The sequence below is a fragment of the Coloeus monedula genome, assembly GCF_965178545.1.
Source record: "Coloeus monedula genome assembly, chromosome: 8".
NCBI lineage: Eukaryota > Metazoa > Chordata > Aves > Passeriformes > Corvidae > Coloeus > Coloeus monedula.
Genome location: NC_138788.1, coordinates 29,616,119 through 29,633,316, shown reverse-complemented (window position 1 = coordinate 29,633,316; position 17,198 = coordinate 29,616,119). Strand labels below are relative to the sequence as shown.

At 39.7% G+C, this 17,198-nt stretch overlaps 1 protein-coding gene across 2 annotated transcripts in view; it reads right to left on the bottom strand.

Moving 5' to 3' along the window:
• ACSL5 (acyl-CoA synthetase long chain family member 5) overlaps nucleotides 1-13,800 on the bottom strand; it is a 31,196-nt gene extending 17,396 nt beyond the window's left edge. The window contains exons 1-2 of one of the 2 annotated variants that reach the window (XM_082286004.1): nucleotides 13,730-13,800; nucleotides 4,063-4,264 (exon numbers count right to left, since the gene is read on the bottom strand). The gene's annotated coding sequence lies outside the window, so the exon portion shown is untranslated. Of the gene's footprint in view, nucleotides 1-4,062; nucleotides 4,269-13,729 lie in introns of both variants that reach the window. The other variant, XM_082286005.1, reaches the window with a different exon arrangement.
• Nucleotides 13,801-17,198: the final 3,398 nt, after the last annotated feature.

Sequence of the window (17,198 nt, the reverse complement as noted above, 5' to 3'; positions counted from 1 at the left end):
TCTGAGCCTTGCTCATGAAACCTATTGAATTCAAGATTTCAGTATATTTAAATAGAAAGGCCATTTTTTATAAGGAATTTTACAATGTTGGATATGACACTATTTAGTACTAAAAGTTATTTTCTCAGATAAATTGAAATCCAAGCTCTCATATAGTCTTTGTATCAGATTTTCTCCTTGAAATTACCTACTCAGAAATATGCTCAACTGGCCCTTCGAAGTTTTCAAGAATTTAAAGTATAGTCAATGTAGCAGGTTCTGTTATTGTTTATCCTATTAGATAAAACAGGTTCACTTGGAAAACATTCATTCATCAACACTGTATTAATAGGAGGTTTTCTCTAGTGATAGGGCATGGTTGAAAGAACAAGGACTAAAGCTTGATTTCAAAATACACATAGAACTCCTAAGAAAATTAGAATATTATCACTAGGCACCTTAGCCACACAGAGAAAAGGTAGCACTAAAAGTTTCTAGATATTAATGTCCATTACTTCATACTGTCACAGCACTTCTATTATGAAGAACAAAGAACAAACACAGATCTGAACTTAACTCAGCCCAAGGTCCACATTTAACTGATAGCACACTACCAGAGATTTCCTAGGAGGCTCCTGAAAAACTCATTATCTTGAACCCTGCATCTAATCACTGCACTTGCACATTGGAATTAGCAAAGCCCATGTGAGTAACAACAAGCAAACACGAGCAATAAAGCAAATAAAGTAGAACTTCATTACTTACACAGGAAATATAGCAGAGCACATACAGAGATGAGAGCTAGAGAGTAAAGGCACCTACCATTTTGAATATAGGATAGGAAGTCAACCTCTTCTCCTTAAGTAAAAGGGAGCCTTAGCAGCACAGTACAAAACCAACACCACTTAGGTAACATTCATGTTAAAAACTATAGCCAGTTTCCTGTCCCCAGTTTGAATAAATCAGCAAGCAGAAAAGCATGTTGGGAGGGGAGCTTTAAAGGGGAAGAACTTGCATGGGGAAACTGGAGTGATTAAAAAAAAATAAAACAAAAACCACCACAACCCACCCACACAAGAGGAAGTCATTGAGCTTTTTTGTTTCTCAATGAAAACAGCTTGAAGTAAATCTAAATGAAAAGTAAACCAAAGAATTTTGAAATTATATTTATAGTTTATTCCTTTTAATCTCTTTGCTCTTATCTTCTCTATGTATAAAGCTGTAATAGCAATTTTCTCACTAGAGCTGCCTGTATGTTAAGGTGAGCAGAGCTTTGTAGCCTGTAATACCAACAACATGCTTTGACTACAGTATTTCTCATATACTCCTGCAATGAACTTGCTGGTGGGCTGGATTTCTGCTGCTGGTTTTGCTTTCTTTGGTTTTGCTGTTAGGTTTCTTCTTGGCGTTGTTGGGTTTTTCATTTTTTTCTTTTTATTCCAGAAGCTACCTAGTTCTTTCTGCTCTGTTACAGACTTACATAGGTGCAATTATTTGTACAAGGTAACAGTGAATCATGTTTGTTTCCTGCTATGGTAGGGATTTTTTTAATGATTTCACAGTTTCATTTCTTTGTTTAAAAGTTTATAGCTGTTGCAGTTTCTCTTTTCCTCTTCAATGCTTGTCTGATATAACTGGAATTTTGCAGTAGGTTTGGAGGGATGGTAAGATAGTAACTTCACCTATCTCTCTCCTTTATTGCCTTAACCTCAGATTTTAGAATTGTTTTCTCCACTTAGGAGTTTCCCCATCTGAAAGTTTTCCTATGCTGCATGATTTCAGAATAATCTGCTTAGCTAGACAAACCATAAAGCTGAGATGGACTTAACATAGCATGTACTTGCATCCAAAATGCAACCTGTACTGGACCTTGGCTTGCTAAAACATGTAGCCCCTACTAATTGCAATTGTTTTTATTGCTGCTGTAAACTTTATACTATTCAGCTAACTTACATGTAGTTGTGGAATTATTTAGCAATGTAGGTATCTTTTAGGGAAACAGGGGGTTGATTCACTGATTTTCCTGTAAGCTGAAGATGAAAAAGAGTTAGCTTTCTCTTCATAAAACTCTTCTGCCTTTGGCTTTTCCTTCCCAGACCTGTTCCTGTGGAATTTAAGAGAAGCTATGAGCTTCAGCTTTAATAGTGCCTGTCAGGGTGCATTTGTGCTTAGAGAAAGGAGACAAGATAAGGCTCCCAGCTCAGCCAGTTCCATTATCACCCGCTCTGTCTGCCTCTCTGAGCATTTTCTCCCTTCAGATATCTGGCCTCAGGGTGTTATTTTTCCAGGAGGAAGAGAAAAAGCAGTGAGTTTGCCCCGTCATTGGTATGCTGTTGGGTAACAGTGCTGTGTATCTCAGGTGCATTGACTTTGCTGCAGGGTGGGAGAACATGCCCACAGCACTGTCCTACCCGGCCTGCCAGGAGCCCAGAATGTGGTGCAGAGCTCCACAAGCTGGTAAGGCTAAACTCTATTGCCTGGACTCAGTGGGTGTCACAGCTCCAACATAAACTGGATTAAAGGATGCACATAGGGAAGCTTCTCCTTAATGATCATTTCTGTTCAATGCTCATAAATTAGAATACAGCTGACACTCTTCCCCAGACACACATAACAAGTGACATGCAAATGTTGAGGCTTTTAGTTTTTCATAAATGATCTGAATAAACTTCAGATTTTTGAAAGGCACAGACCTTTTTTTTTGCTAGTAATTTTCTGTCAAAAAAAAGCAGAGTTGTGTATCTCAGCCTTTGCTTCTCTTTGTGCGTGTATATAAAATGTACACCTGCATCCCTCACACCCATTAGCAAATTAAGATGAGCAGTAGGTAGGTTTTGTATATAGGGAGTTCAAATTGTTTCCTTTCTGTTGTCACTGTCAAAAATGTTTTGCATAGAGGTGAGCTGTTGTAACAAACCTTAAGGTCATGGCACAACATGAGCTTTTGTTACCCAAAGATGCCAAAAGAACCTTTCTACGTATAGCAAATAGCAGAGGATGTAAATAAATGAAGGGGAAGCATTGGCTCCACGTACTGTTTTCTCTGTTGTCCCTTCAAAACTTAGATTTAAATTTCATGAGTCTGCGGGAGGTGTGAGCTCACTTGACTTGAATGATTTTTGAATTCCAGTTTGTTTTCTTAATGCTATAAAAATAATAATTAATTACTGCTCTGCTCTGCTTTTCAAGGGCTGTGTCTGGCTTTGTAAAGCAGGATAACTGCACTGGAACTTAAATGATCTTCTCAGAGCACAAGTGGATTCCTCAGAAAAGGAGTTACGGATAGGATGATGGGCTTAGGACTTGGAAGAGTAGCATGCTTTTTTTGCCAGTTCTCTTGCTTGCAGCTTGATTTCAGGTTAATCTTTGTCTCCACCATCCTCTCCTTTCTTACAGCTGCAGCTCTGTACACAAGCAAGAGCTTGGAGAATGCTCCATCTCTATAGCTAGAACAAGCAGTTGTACCAAGGCAATGGCAGCAGCCATACCCTATGATCTGGGCTTTTAAACCATTACAAAAGGCATTATAGCCAGTTTCCGTGTTCTTCGTTAGGGATTAAGCTAGGTTCTGTTGTAGTAAATGTTGCCAATAAGCTTGTGCATATAAATTATCTAGCATATTGCAAGCTTTACTGCTTGTGATGCTGTGGAAACAAATATTCTTATATTTTTGGAACCTGATTTAAACATTAGTCTGAATGGCAGTCTGGCCCTGCTACTTTGTGCACTGTATCTTTAAATAGGCATAACTAACAAACTGATAAGAAAATGGCTTCAGCCTGGACTGTAGGGAGGTTTCCAGTTCCAGCCAGTCTACAGCAACAGAGAGTGTCCAGGTGGCTGCTCTCACTCAAGCTGTGATTTCCCTGTATGCCATCCCTGAGCCCAGACTTGCTTCTTTAATAACATGCAGCCAGTTATGCAGCTGTTGCCTTTAACAGCATGCAGGGTAATAAGAAGGGTGCATTGGATCCAGGTATTGCAGCAAATTGAGGTTATTATCCCACTTGCAGTACTTCTCTGCAGGAGCAGGAAGCCTAGTACTTGGGAAACACAGACTCTGATCAGGAGGGATTTGCTTACCTTCCTTCAGTGCTGGAGGAGGGTGGAGGGGCTGGTACAGCTTGCTTCCTTCGCTGCTTTACAACTCCCAAGGGGTGTTCTAGGGTTGGTTCTTCCCCAGCTCCAGTGGTGCTTCACCAGCTCCCGTGGCAGGACTAAGCCCCGAATCATCAGAGTGTGGCTTTAATAAACAGGTGACACTGCACCCAGGTAACCTTTGAACCTGCCTTGCAACAGGTTCAAAGGTAGAAAAAAAAATTATTCCTGATCAAATATAAAGAGCAATTTTGGCTGGTTAGAAATGTTAAACATACAAGTCTTGCACAACAGCTTTAGAAGAGAGCAGCGCATTGTGAAAACTAACCCCAGGCCTGTGAAAGCTGCAGTCTTGGGTTTTTCATGGGGCTCTCATTTACTCCAAGTGTGCACAGGGCACTGAATAAGTCTTGCTCCACTGAGAAAAGGTGCCTCTTAGATTGCACTTCAAGCAAGCAAACATATTCCAATATTTTTCACCAGATGCTTTGTGTAGAGTCCTGTCCTTAACATGTCCAGCTGTTGAGGCATGGGTTTGCCTTGCAGCTCTAGTGGTCTGTGAAGTAGACACTCCTTTGGGGTCAGAGCTCTCAGAGCGTTTGGGATGTATGGGGGGCTGGTTGTCTCACCATGGTGCACCTTCCCTTTTGACTCTGTGCAGAGGTTAGTGCACTTGCTCGACTGCCAAGTAGGCCAAGCCTGTTTTATGAGAGGTTTTTTGTATTGATTTAAACAACTGTGGTTTTGGTTTGGTTTTTTTTTTGCCTTCCTCTATCTCTGAAATGGGAATAAGAGAGCCTGTGCTTAATGCTGCTTGAGAAAGACAGTTTTGAGATAAGGTATGCAGGCTGGGCTGGCAGGTGGAGCTTCCCGGCTTTGCTTCCAAAGGCTGTGGATATGATCTTTGGAAGACGTTTTCTGCTCATGATGCAAGAGATAGGGCTAAATAGCAAAGTCCTTTCAGCACTCACTTATTAGAGAGCATCCAAAGGAGGGCAACAAAGATGGTGAAAGGCCTTGAGGGGAAGCTGTAGGAGGAGCTGCTGAGGGTACTTGGTTTGTTCAGCCTGGAGAAGACAAGACTGAGGGGGAGAGCTCATCGAAGTTACAACTTCCTCATGAGGGGGAGAGGAGGGGCAGGCATCTCTTCTCTGTGGTGAACAGTGACAGGACCCAAGGGAATGGCCTAAAGTTGTGTCAGGAGAGGTTTGGGTTGCCTATTAGACAGAGATTCTTCACCCAGAGGGTGGTTGGGCACTGGAACAGGCTCCTCAGTGAAGTGGTCATAGTGCCAATCCCCACAGAGTTTAAAGAGTGTTTGGACAATGATCTCAGGCACATGGTGTGACTTTTGGGAATGGTCCTGTGCAGGGTAAGGAGTTGGACTTGATGATCCTCATGGGTCCCCTCTAACTCAGCATATTCTGTGATTCTGTGACTGGTCAAGATAATAAAGCTTTTGTTCATCTAGGACTGGTTTTTCTGGTGCTGGAATTTGACTCCTGTACAATATCTGAAGAGTAAACTAATACTAACACTTTTCACTTAAGATCTTAAGTATTCTTAATTTGGATAAGGGAACCTGCCTGCATCAGTGGATATGAATAAAAGTGGAAGCACCTGTGCCAACACAGCAACCTAGACCTTCTGGTTGCAACCTCCTCATAGTTTTGAGAAAAGGTCAGTTTAAGGAGGATGAAAGAAAATGAATGGGAGAGTTTTCCAAGCTTGGTGCAAAGAGATGATACGAATGTGGAAGTCTCTTGGCTTCTGTCTGTGGTGCATCTTGCATGGGGGAAACAAAGCAGTTGATTCAATGCTGTTACAAGGTATGCAACAGATACTAATAATTAGTAGTTGGGCATGCCCCCATTCAGCCTAAGTAGATATTGCATCATCATCTCAAAAGAGCTGGAGTGTCTGACACCATCTGTGGTTTTGGCTCCTAGATGTGTTTTATAAACCGATGGGGGTGGGGGAGGAAGGCGGGGAAGTGTAGCAGAGTCACTTGAGAAGGGAACAAAGCCAATTACCTGAGCTAGCTGTATGTGTAAAGCTGTAACTGCTTTTCCTTCTCCACCCTTTCTCTCTGGTACATAAAGTACATGACATTTTACCTCGTTTGAACAGCAAATTAATCCAAGTTGTGGTGTTTTGCCAGCTTTCACCTATATAGTTTCTTCCTGATGAATGAAAACTATTGATTAGTTCACTGTTAAAAACTGTTCTGGGAGACCTGAGCCACTTGGAGCAGTGAGTGTGTCATCCTTGAGTCTGGCAGGGGGGCTCTTGGTCAGACATCCTGCTGAACTGCTAATGATGGGTAACCTTTTTTCTGCTTGTTTTGAAAGCAGGTGTGAGAAAACACATTCACAAGTCCTGGAAGAAAATGGGCTATATTTTGTAGTGCAGCTCTGTCTGTGTACATCATCTGTGTTCCTCGTTGTTTCCAAATGAGTGAAGCTGTAGTTTGTGATCTCAGTGGCCAAAGCACACAACCAATGACACACAGTAACCTAGATCAGCTGTGCAAACATCACCTGTGTCCAAGTTCTGAAAAAGAGGAGCTCAAGGCAGACCCACACACATAGGGTTTTTATAATAAGATTGGGAAAATATTGTTTCAGTTAATGAGAATGGTAATTTTTCCCCAAAGACTTAATTATGAAGAAAATTGATGACAAATGCCATGATGAATTGTCTGTAGGTTAGCAGGGGCTCCATGAATTGTATCAGGATAGTCATTGTTGAAGTCTCTGAGCAGATTATGGTTCAAAATATTTATTCAAAGTATTAATTTTTGACAGAATTGTCTGCATGCATGGGGTTTTCAAGATGGTGAGAATACGATTTTTCCTTTGTTAATTTTTACAGGTAACAGAAAGCTCAATAGTTTCCCTCCTCTGTTTGGATCCATTTTCTGTGCTGATCTAAAGTATCACTATTCAAATTAACACATCTTTCAAATGTAATCAATTCACTTGATTCTTGAATGATGAAGAAAGGGATCTAAAAGGACCACAAGTGAGCAAAAGAAATTGAAGAATGTTTCTTCCAGCCTAGTTCCAGCTCCATTACTGAATGCAGGATTTAGAGGTATATTTTAGGTACCTGCCAATGAACATACAACTGTGGGATATCCCTGCATGCTGCTTAAAAGTTATTCTTGCTGAGGTTGTGCAACCAGTCTGAGCTGTGAAAGAGTGGAGCTAAAGGTCATTACCACACAAAGCTGGAGTTTAATCACTTCCAGGTACCATATAAGAAGCCTGTTTTTTTATTGGTCTTGTGAAATCTACTCAAATGCCATAGGCTGTTGAATGATTCACACGAAATAAACTCTAACCCTTCAGCCTAAATAGTTGCCCTGACATAGTAAAATTTGGTGCCAGGATATTATAAGTAAATTTTACTGTGTTAAAACATTTGTGTGAAAGGCATAGATGTGTCATTGAACTGTTTTAGCAATTAAGGAGGCTGCACATGTATTTGCAGTTGCTCTGTGGTGCCCAAGAACAGCTGCACACTACTTTTGTTGCAGGATGTGGCTGCTGCATAAAATTGGAGCATCTGAGTGAATTTGCTGCTTCCGTGTTACCATTGACAATCTTGCGTTCTTCATGCAAAGTTGAGTGGTGTGTGCCCGTAAGTGTCTATGGTTTTAAAACCAGACAAAACAGAATGGTGAGATAACTGTAGGTGTTAAATACATACAAGTATGAACTGGTACTCTCTATGTTGTAGGAAAAAAAACCATCTGATTTCTATCTTGACCTGCTGATGCTAAGCATAACAACTGACAGATAATTCTACTGATTTTGACTGGAAACTTCTTAATATGTTATAGAGTGTGTTTACATTGCTCTATTTGGGATCAGGATTTGTCCTCAAAAGACTAATAATTCTGAGCTCTGACACAAAATAAATATTTGGCATTGATCACTTCTGTTCAATCTGATAAGATGCATAGATGGCCCAAGAACTGAAGCTACTAATTCATTTGCTCAGTAGTTTTTGAAGTCCATCTCTCTTACTCACACATTTACTTGAACATTGTGCTGTATTTAGCCTCCCCTACTGCCAGGATAAAATGTGGGCAGCATAAGCAGACATGAAAGCTTATGAACAGAGACTTTGACTATTGACCATTCAAACTGGAAGTGAGAAGATTCAGCAAATCTTTCCTGATGACTTTAGACTTTGAATCTTCATACTAATAAAAGGAGAAAGCTGATGTTCAAAGTGAGCAGTACCTGACGTGTAATATTTAAGATGAGGAAAGTTTAAAGACCACTTGGATTGCTTCTGTTATCAGTGCTGTAATTTCATTAGGCGATTTAATTCTTATTGAAACAACTGAATTACAATTTTTGGTTTTAAAATAACACACTTTTGATGTTGCAGTGGTAAATACAATGGTTTGCTAAGATGTCTGTTACAGTCCTTTGTGTGTTGTGTCTTGCACCTCATCTGTCCACCTGTGCTTAACCCACAGGATAAGTCTTGGAGTATTGCTCTTGTTCTCATATTCTGAGGAGATCTGAGGTCCATCTCTAAATTAGAAACTCTCTAATACAGGGACTCTTTTTTTCCTTTCAGGCTGAGACAATGCCATTGATGTTGATTACCAATAATTATAAACCAATATAGGTTCAGCCTTTAAAATATGGCAGGTCTTCTACTTATACATCATTATAGAAACAATGCAGAGCATCTGTAATTTCTGAAATCTTTTCCCTCGACCTGTGCTTCAGCTCAAGCCTTGACTGAGTCAGCTTTGCCCCAATTAAAGAACAGGTTAAATATAAAAAGTTCAAGACTTGGCTTGTTGAGAGATGAGGTGTCCAATGCTTTTGTGATTTAATTCTATGGTTTTCATTACAAATCTAAAATTATTTAAAAGACCAATGAATTATGCTGTTTGATAAGTACTGGTATGGTCTTTAATTTCCACAGTATTATATGTATTTCTTTAGAAATCTGTGTAAACAGCCCACTGGAGCTAATTTTTAGGGTTTTGAGATCACTGTCATGAAAGATCACAAAAAGAAGCATTGCTTTGAACTGAGAATTTAGATTTTAATTAAGCTTCTCTTGTTGAAGTTGCTTATGTAATGATTAAGGCACTTGTATTTTGGTGCCTAAAAATAGGTACAGAAATGCAGAGACTGTTTCAATAGCACATGTGGGTTTTCAGCGTTGTACAGATAAAGAATTTTCAAATTCAATTTTGTGCCAAGCTACTGACCTTGAAAAAGCCATATTTTGGACTAAAAATACATCACTGTATATTGCAGTTTAGGAAAATACATTGAGGAAAAAAGGTAGTGATATTCAAATTCAGGCAACCAGTACTTCCTGTAACCCCTGGGTCATGTTTAGTAAGGGTTTGGAGCAAGGTGAGTAAATGACTTTATGTACCTAGTTCAGTACAATGTGATTCAGAATCAGTGTATGATGTACGGGTGTGTAAATGCTCCAATGCCCTTCTAAGGCATTTCCTCTTCAGTCACTGCAATCAACTTGCAAAAGGGATGGATCTGATGCTTTTTAGTTGAGATACAGTAGATATGATTGTCAAAAGGTACATTAGCCTGTGGGAAGTCATGACAAATCACTAAACAGATTTGTCATGGTGAGCACTTAAGTACAGACAGTTGAATTTCCATTGTGTTCAGTGTGACTTCTCATGTGTTTTAAAATTAGCATGTTTCCCTGATTTAAGTTGTTTTGGACAGAAAGGATCTGCAATAAATATATAACAAGAACAGGGATTTCTCCTGGGTTAGGATGGCAGCAAAAGTGTGTGCTTTTCTGTCCAGGAAGAGAATTTCTACCTGTGCTGTATTATACAGAATGTTACTTCTGGCTTAGATAGAGAGAGATGAACAACACTACCACTGAGGCAACCTCGCACTTCACTGCTAGTGGTACTTGCCTCATCCTCAATTACTCTTATACTGTATCACATATACCCAGTTGTTTTCCTTCCAGCTGAAGTGTGATAAACAATATATGATAAGCTGTAAGATCTGACCTACCCTGGGTTGCAATATATATTGAGTCCAAACTCAGGATGCCATTGAAACAATTAAACCAAAATGTGCTGATTAATTAAGATTATTTAATTAATATCTGATGAGACATGAAGTTGGAGCCAGCAGAATACAAAGAGGAATAAGAGGAAAGTGTAGGGTCTGAGGTACGGGTGTGCTGCTACTTGATGACAGCATGTCTCATTGTGTCCTTCAGTGCCACTCCTGCCTGTCAGTGCTGCAATAGCTCTTGCTCTGGTGAACCTTGCCAATGCTTTGGTTCATGTGCCAGACACTTTCGAGCTTGTTGTGGCATCTCAAGCACCTCAGAATGCTTCCTACCCACATGGCAGCCAGAAGCTGGGCTCAGCTCTTCAGATTGCTGTCAATATCCATTTCTGACCAGTTGTCCTTAGGTAACTTTATCCCAGCTTTTGTTTATGCTGAGTGTGTTTGCCATGCCAGGGAGTCTTCTGATGCCTTCACCTGTCAGGTTCAGCAGGAGAATGTTTCATCCTTTTTGGACCAGGTTGCTTGAAGGCTGAGGTGGAGTATCTGTTTCTGGGGTTTGCTTGCTTCGCCCCTGCCAGTCCTGTGATTCTGGGGTTCTGGTATTTCAGAACAGAGCTTAGACCAGTGTCTCCCCAGCTTCAGCTGGCATGGGGGAAGGCTTTGCCTAATTTTTGACTCCGACTTGCATCTGTCTCCCTTGGTAAAACCCAGTTCAACTGCTACTTTCCCAGAGATGCTATGCTCTGTTTCCAGGCTTTTCTGGAGGAGTGCTTTGGCATAAGACTATTGCTCTGAGAAGTGAGGAGGATTTTGTCAGGGGCTCTGTGCCCTCTGGCATTGTTTCTTCTGCCTCTGAGCTCACAAGTTACTGCAGTGCATGCATCTCCCTTTCTCCCTCAGTAAAAAATTCTGAAATTCTTGTGACACCCCCATGCTCCTGCCAGTAGTTGCTAAAATGACATGAGACTTTGTGGCAACAAGCTGGGAAATTTGGCAGTGGGAGGAGATTGAAAATTGCTGCTTCTCTGTAAGTCTTTTGTGTAAGTTAACATAGTGTTAACACAGTTTTCCTGTAACTTCTCATCCGCTTGTGGTGAGAACTTCTGTTGATACAGATTGCTTTGTGCCTGTGCCAGACCTGGGAGCATATTCCTTCTGCTGTGAAGTTGGTACTTTCTGTTAGGAAATGGGAGGGAAGGAGGCTTGTTTTGTGATTATAAGAAGTGACAGAAGGGTAAGCACTTAACAGGAAACCCAGGCAAGTAGTGCTCTTCAGCTGTACTGAACTGAGTCAGCTTTTTTTTGCAGTCAGCTCTATCATTTTCTCTTATGAGTAGCTGATTTCTGTTCACACTGTTTCCCACAAAGCACTTTCTAGAAGACCTTAGTACTATTTAGGAAGGAGTTTTATTTGGTCTCTAGCAGTTTCAGAAAGTTGAACCCTATTTCACTTTGAGGATCTTTCAAACTTTAAAAAGCAAGAAAAGAGTTTTAGCTGAACAGAACTGCATTATTTTTTTCTGAACTGCTGAAGCACAATGTCTTAATTTCCAGCTGGGCTTGGGTGTTTTGCAATATGATTTGCTGCAGTTGATACCAGCCTTGAGAAATACTTTAACTAGTCAGAGGTAGACTGTGTTTTCAGCCTCAGTCTTGTACATCCTGGGGTGACACTTCAGGCACTGGCTCAGGCTGCCTTGAGTACCTTTTAAGCCTGAGGCAGCACTGCCAGGATTAATCTCTGTACTACGGGATGTTACTGTATTTGAGGCTGCTTGGAGCTCCTGAGTGTTGCCTCTTCTTTGGAACACAGCCTGTTCCTTTCTCAGCCTTTCAAACACAACACCCACCATTGTATAGTTTGCCCCATAACTGTGCTTTGAGCTTCTCTGGCAGTCTGCCCATAGCTTTAGATGAATTTGCTATGACTGCAGTCACAGCATTTTGACTCACTCTGTAGCAATCTAAAGAAGGTGCTTCCTGGTAGAGGTATGCAATGCAAATGCTAGAAAATATTCCTGCAATACATCTCTGTTTATAACTGGTAACATCCAACTTCAAATCTTCCTTGAGGAAATGATGGCATTTAAGCTGGGCTCATATCTGTAGCATGTAAGGAAATCTGTCTCTCTGTTAGCAGAAGCGTGCAATAAATGCTGTAAATACTGTAAATGTCAAATCAGTGTCATCAGTCATTAATTATGTAAGATCATTAATTATATGAGCATTAGGCAGCTGATTCTGAACAGCAGAGGAACATTTGAAGAGTGTTAAACTGTTCTGTCACTTTGTAAATACTAAAAACTGCTTGAATATAGTAAGCAGTATGTGCTCCATATGCTGTGTACACACTCCACAAAAAAGACTCGTTCTGTGGTAGCACCCTTTGTTGTCTTCTTCTGGCTGCTGACATCCCAAGTTTACTCATGTTTCAGCCCATGGTGTGGAGTGCAGATTATTGCCAGACTTCCTCTGGAGGTGCTGTCACATGCCACACTTCATTTTATACACCCACATATTGTTGTAAAACTTTGGTGTAAGTAATATCATTAATTATTCCATATTAGAGTAATAAATCCTGAACCCATCTTGTTGACCAAATGTAAGGAAAGTGTCCCATATTCCCATAGAGCAGGAACTACTACAGAAGGTGTTTGACTTCAGCTTCCCAATACAGCTGGAGGACAGCCCAAGGCTCTGGAGATCCTGACAAATGCTGGAAATGATGAGTCTTCCTTTTCTTTCTTTACTTCTATTTCATTCAAAAGTGGTGCACACTGGTGGTTTTAGTTTTTTTTAATTAAATTTTTGCAAGAAGACATATTAGGAAACACTTCTGTAACACCCAGATGGATTTCATCTCATTTGCATTCTCATCTCCAAATTTTGCAATCTGTTTGCTTAAAAAGAAAAAATTAATTTAAAAAAAAAAAGTAAAAAACCCCCTTGTCTGAGGAGGTGTATCCAGGCAGCAGAGTTGGTGGCTTCACTGAGCTCTGTGTAGTCACTGGTGTAGTTAATATTCTTCATTACTCATTATTTGAAAAAATAGCATCCATGCTGTTGCTGGGATGCTCCTTTTTATCTTGTGGGTTGAAGTGCTATTTGCTTTCTTCCAGTCTTGCAGTAATTCTACATGCTCTTCAAACATACATACCAGTATACATTGATCCATTATCTCACAGATTTCCATGAATCAAATAGTTGTCATAGAAGTTAAGAATTTAGAATTGTTATTTCTCCCATCTCCACCCCCTTTCTTTTTCTCATCTCCACCCCAGAAGTGCAAATGCACAAAGCTAGTGATCACACAGTAGCTGTTAGTCAAGACTGGGTAATGGAGCTAGATATTCTAAAGAGGATACTCCTCATACATAAAACCATAAAAATCTCCCAGCATATTTTAATGAGCTTACTATGAAAGATCAAAACATGCATTGTGACACACAAGAGAGCAGAAGAGAACAATATAATTGAAGTCTTAACTCTGTGGCAACAGGGAGTTGTTAACATCAGCTAAGCACCTTTGCCCAAGAAATGGACAAAGCAAGCAACTTTTTAATTTTTTTTTTTTCTTTAGGTTATTTTTGTCTTAAGTCACTCACCTCTTTCGGTAGAATATCAGTTGTTGTTTCTGTAAACTCCTTAGCACTGCTGTTAGCTTCCTGCTCTTTGCTATTTGATCTGCTTACTCAACCATCTTTTATACTGTGACAGCTACACCCTCACGTAATAATAACTTGTTTTTATGCAGTGCATTCACCTCAGTGATTTACCCAGCCTACTCACAACCTTACAAATCTGAAAACACTGTTTTAATGGGACTCTGTCTATCCTTTAGTTGTCTAATCTGTTAGTGGTATTTTTTCTGTGATTACAAAATCACTTCCAGTATGGCTTCAAGGATCCATAGCAAATGGTATTGATTTACTATAGATCAATATGGTAAAGAATGTTAGTCTGAAATTGGTTTTTCCCATTAAATTGAAATGACTCACAAAAGAACTTGCCCAATGAATCCACTTTGACAGTAGAGTTTCCATATGCTTGTCAGACATTGAAACTTTTCTAATGTAGGTTCAGTGCCCATAATTAACAGAGAGTTTAAAATTGAAGAACTAAATTACTTTTTCATCCTGAGCCCTTGTGATTGTGGTTTCTAGTTATCTTAAGACAATGCATTTAAGTGACTGCCAGTTACATGGACTTTTACCAGAGTTTGAGGGAAGCCCCCCTTGGTTCTTCCCCAGTTTGCTTGGCCAGAACCTTGAGCAGTTACCTATCACTGCAGAGATTGTAATTCTTTAAAAAGGGTCTCTCAGAGAGATCTTGCTGTCATGTTTAATAACCTTTCAATGAAGCCCAGCTAGAGATTGTCCAACAACACTAATGCAGCTGTTCCTGCTCATGTCTGCCTTGCTGGGCTGCTCTCAGGTGGCAGGGAGTGATTAGCAGTTCTCTGTGCTGTCACAGGCTTAGTTCAAAGAGCATGATGAGCTTCTGTGGAAGAGTGGTTAGCTTTTATCTTGCAATATTTTTGTTTGCTCAATTACTTGTTTTTACTCCTTACTGACCTTTTTCCAAGTCAAATGATTTTTTTGTTGTTGTTGTTAATCAGAGACTTGAGGGCAAAACTTTCAATCCCCTGGATATAAATCTTGATACAGACATACATCATAGGGAAAAAACTGATTTATTGCTGATTGCCCAAGAGTTACTTAGGTAACACATGATCCCGTTGAGTTAACTCTGTCCTCTGATTTGGATCACTGTCATCTCTTGCATCCTCTAACTCTCCTGCAAGCTCCTCAGTTTCAGTATGGTCCCTTCCAGGGTGAATGTCAGGCCAAAAACATTGAAATTTTGTGTTTGATCTAGGTACTCCAGTACTATAAAGATCAGCCATGTGTTGATAGAGGAAGTTAGACAAATACATGTTAGTTAAAGATTTGGGAAAAACATGTAACTATAGCTTTTTCTGGAGCTTAACAGGTGCTGTGTGAAAATACTTCTGAACCTATCATGGTGAGGAATGCTATATAGGGTACTGTAAAATATACAAACAACTGAAATCTGCGGGAGACCAATAATTTGGCTTTGCTTTCAAAATGGAAAAGTAGTTGTATTTATTATCTAAAGGGTTAGAAAAATTGCTGAAGGAGATGATAATATCAAAAAGACAGGATGTTTCATAGGATGTAACACTGCTTAATAGGTGAAAATGTAGAGTGCATAAAACACTGAATATAATTTTAGATCCTTAGACTTAGCCTGTGTGAACCAGGAAGTGTCTTTAGGTCTGAGAAGCCTCCAAGCATTTTTCTTTTTATTTAATGCTCTGGAGTATATTTCCTTTTCTGTATCCTGCCCAAGGATAACAGCAGTAAACCTTAGCCCTGCCAGAGGGAATAAGGTGGTGTCAACAATTTCACTTTCCTAATGTCTGAAAACACTGGCTCCCATATTTTTGCTGGAGGCATAAGAATAGTTGATGCCAGATAGTTGAGTCACAGGGTTTAAAACCAAGATTTATTGGTTGATCTATGTATGTGGGTGACTGGCAGACTTTCAGTGCAAAGTCTATGGAACGGTTCTTTATTGACAAATGTTTCTCTGGAAAAGGAGTTCTCATGGCATATTGCAGGTGGAGTTGTGGAGGGTAAGGATTCTCTTCCTAATATAAAAGATTATTAGATCTCTGTGTTTTGTTATTAAGAATTCAGACTGATAGCAGTGAAATATTTTCATCCCTGAAATTATTTTCCGTCATGTGAACTGGTTACATGAGTGCTCAACTATACTGGGAAGCTGGCAATGATTTAGCACCACTGTTTGTGAGTCCAATAACAGCTCTGATGAAAAAGCCATTCCAGCAGGCCAATAGTAATCTGCAAATTTGGAGCTGATATGTCAGAGCTTTACCTTGAAGTCTGAAGGCAGCTTTGGGGCTGGGGAGTAGAGAGAAAGGGTGTCTGGCCAGCCTGTGCCAGTGGCTGGAGAAGTGATCATCACCAGTATCACATGTTTCTGAGAAAAGTGGGCTTTGAACCATGAAGTTTCAGATAAAAATGGAGATAAATCAGGAAATCTTTCTTCTAATTTTATTCCTTTATGCCATAACTGAAAAATTTAAATTTGCACACTTCTAAATGACATTCATTATCTGGATATTTCCCAGTGTTCTCAGTAGGCATTACTCTGATGGTTAGCTGCAGTTATGATATTATCAATGATATAAAGCAGTTAAAAATCACCCTTACAATTTTTTCTCAAGGAAAAAGATCTGGAATTGAGGTTTTGAAGACTATTCTGAATCTAGTAATACAGTCCATATGGAAGTCTCCTGAATTCAGGCTCTAATATTTACATTTTGGGTTAACTCTTGAAGTTCTTCCTTATTCTTGAAGAACTTAACTGAAAAGCTGGAAAAATACTTGTATAAATGAATTTACTCTGGGTATGATTTTTTCCTGTAAAACACAAAATCACAGTTTTTGATTTATGCCAGTAATTTTGGTAATTTGGTTTGGTAATTTTTCAATTGTATGGTAACTGTATCAGAAAATAGCCTAAGATTTCTCTTGGAACTTGATTATGGCACTATGACGTATGCAAACAATTGAAATCTGTGGGGGACCAATAAATCCAAACTGACCTATGAGAAAAAAATAAGTCAGTGGGAATTGGGATTATTGAAGATCATAACACAATTCAGAGTTGCTCTACAGAATAACTTTTGCCTTTTTTTTTTTTCCTGGCACAAAATAAAAGGCCATCTTCTTGTGACCATCATTAGAGGATGTTTTTCTGGCCTTTCTGACTGAAATATCCCTGTCTTTTGGTATGATCAGACAGTAAAGCTGGACAATGTCCTTCTCTAGCACTTCTGTCAAAACTGTGTCCCCTCTGCAAGGAGTAGCACAAGTACTTTATAAATATTCTCTGACAGGACCTCTGCTGCATTACCTGGTATCTCATCTGAGGTGCATATTTGGGTTTTATCAGTAAATAAATGCTGCCTAGTTAGTTATGATTAATATACAAGTGTAAAGACTTGGTCAAAGGCAGTCAGTT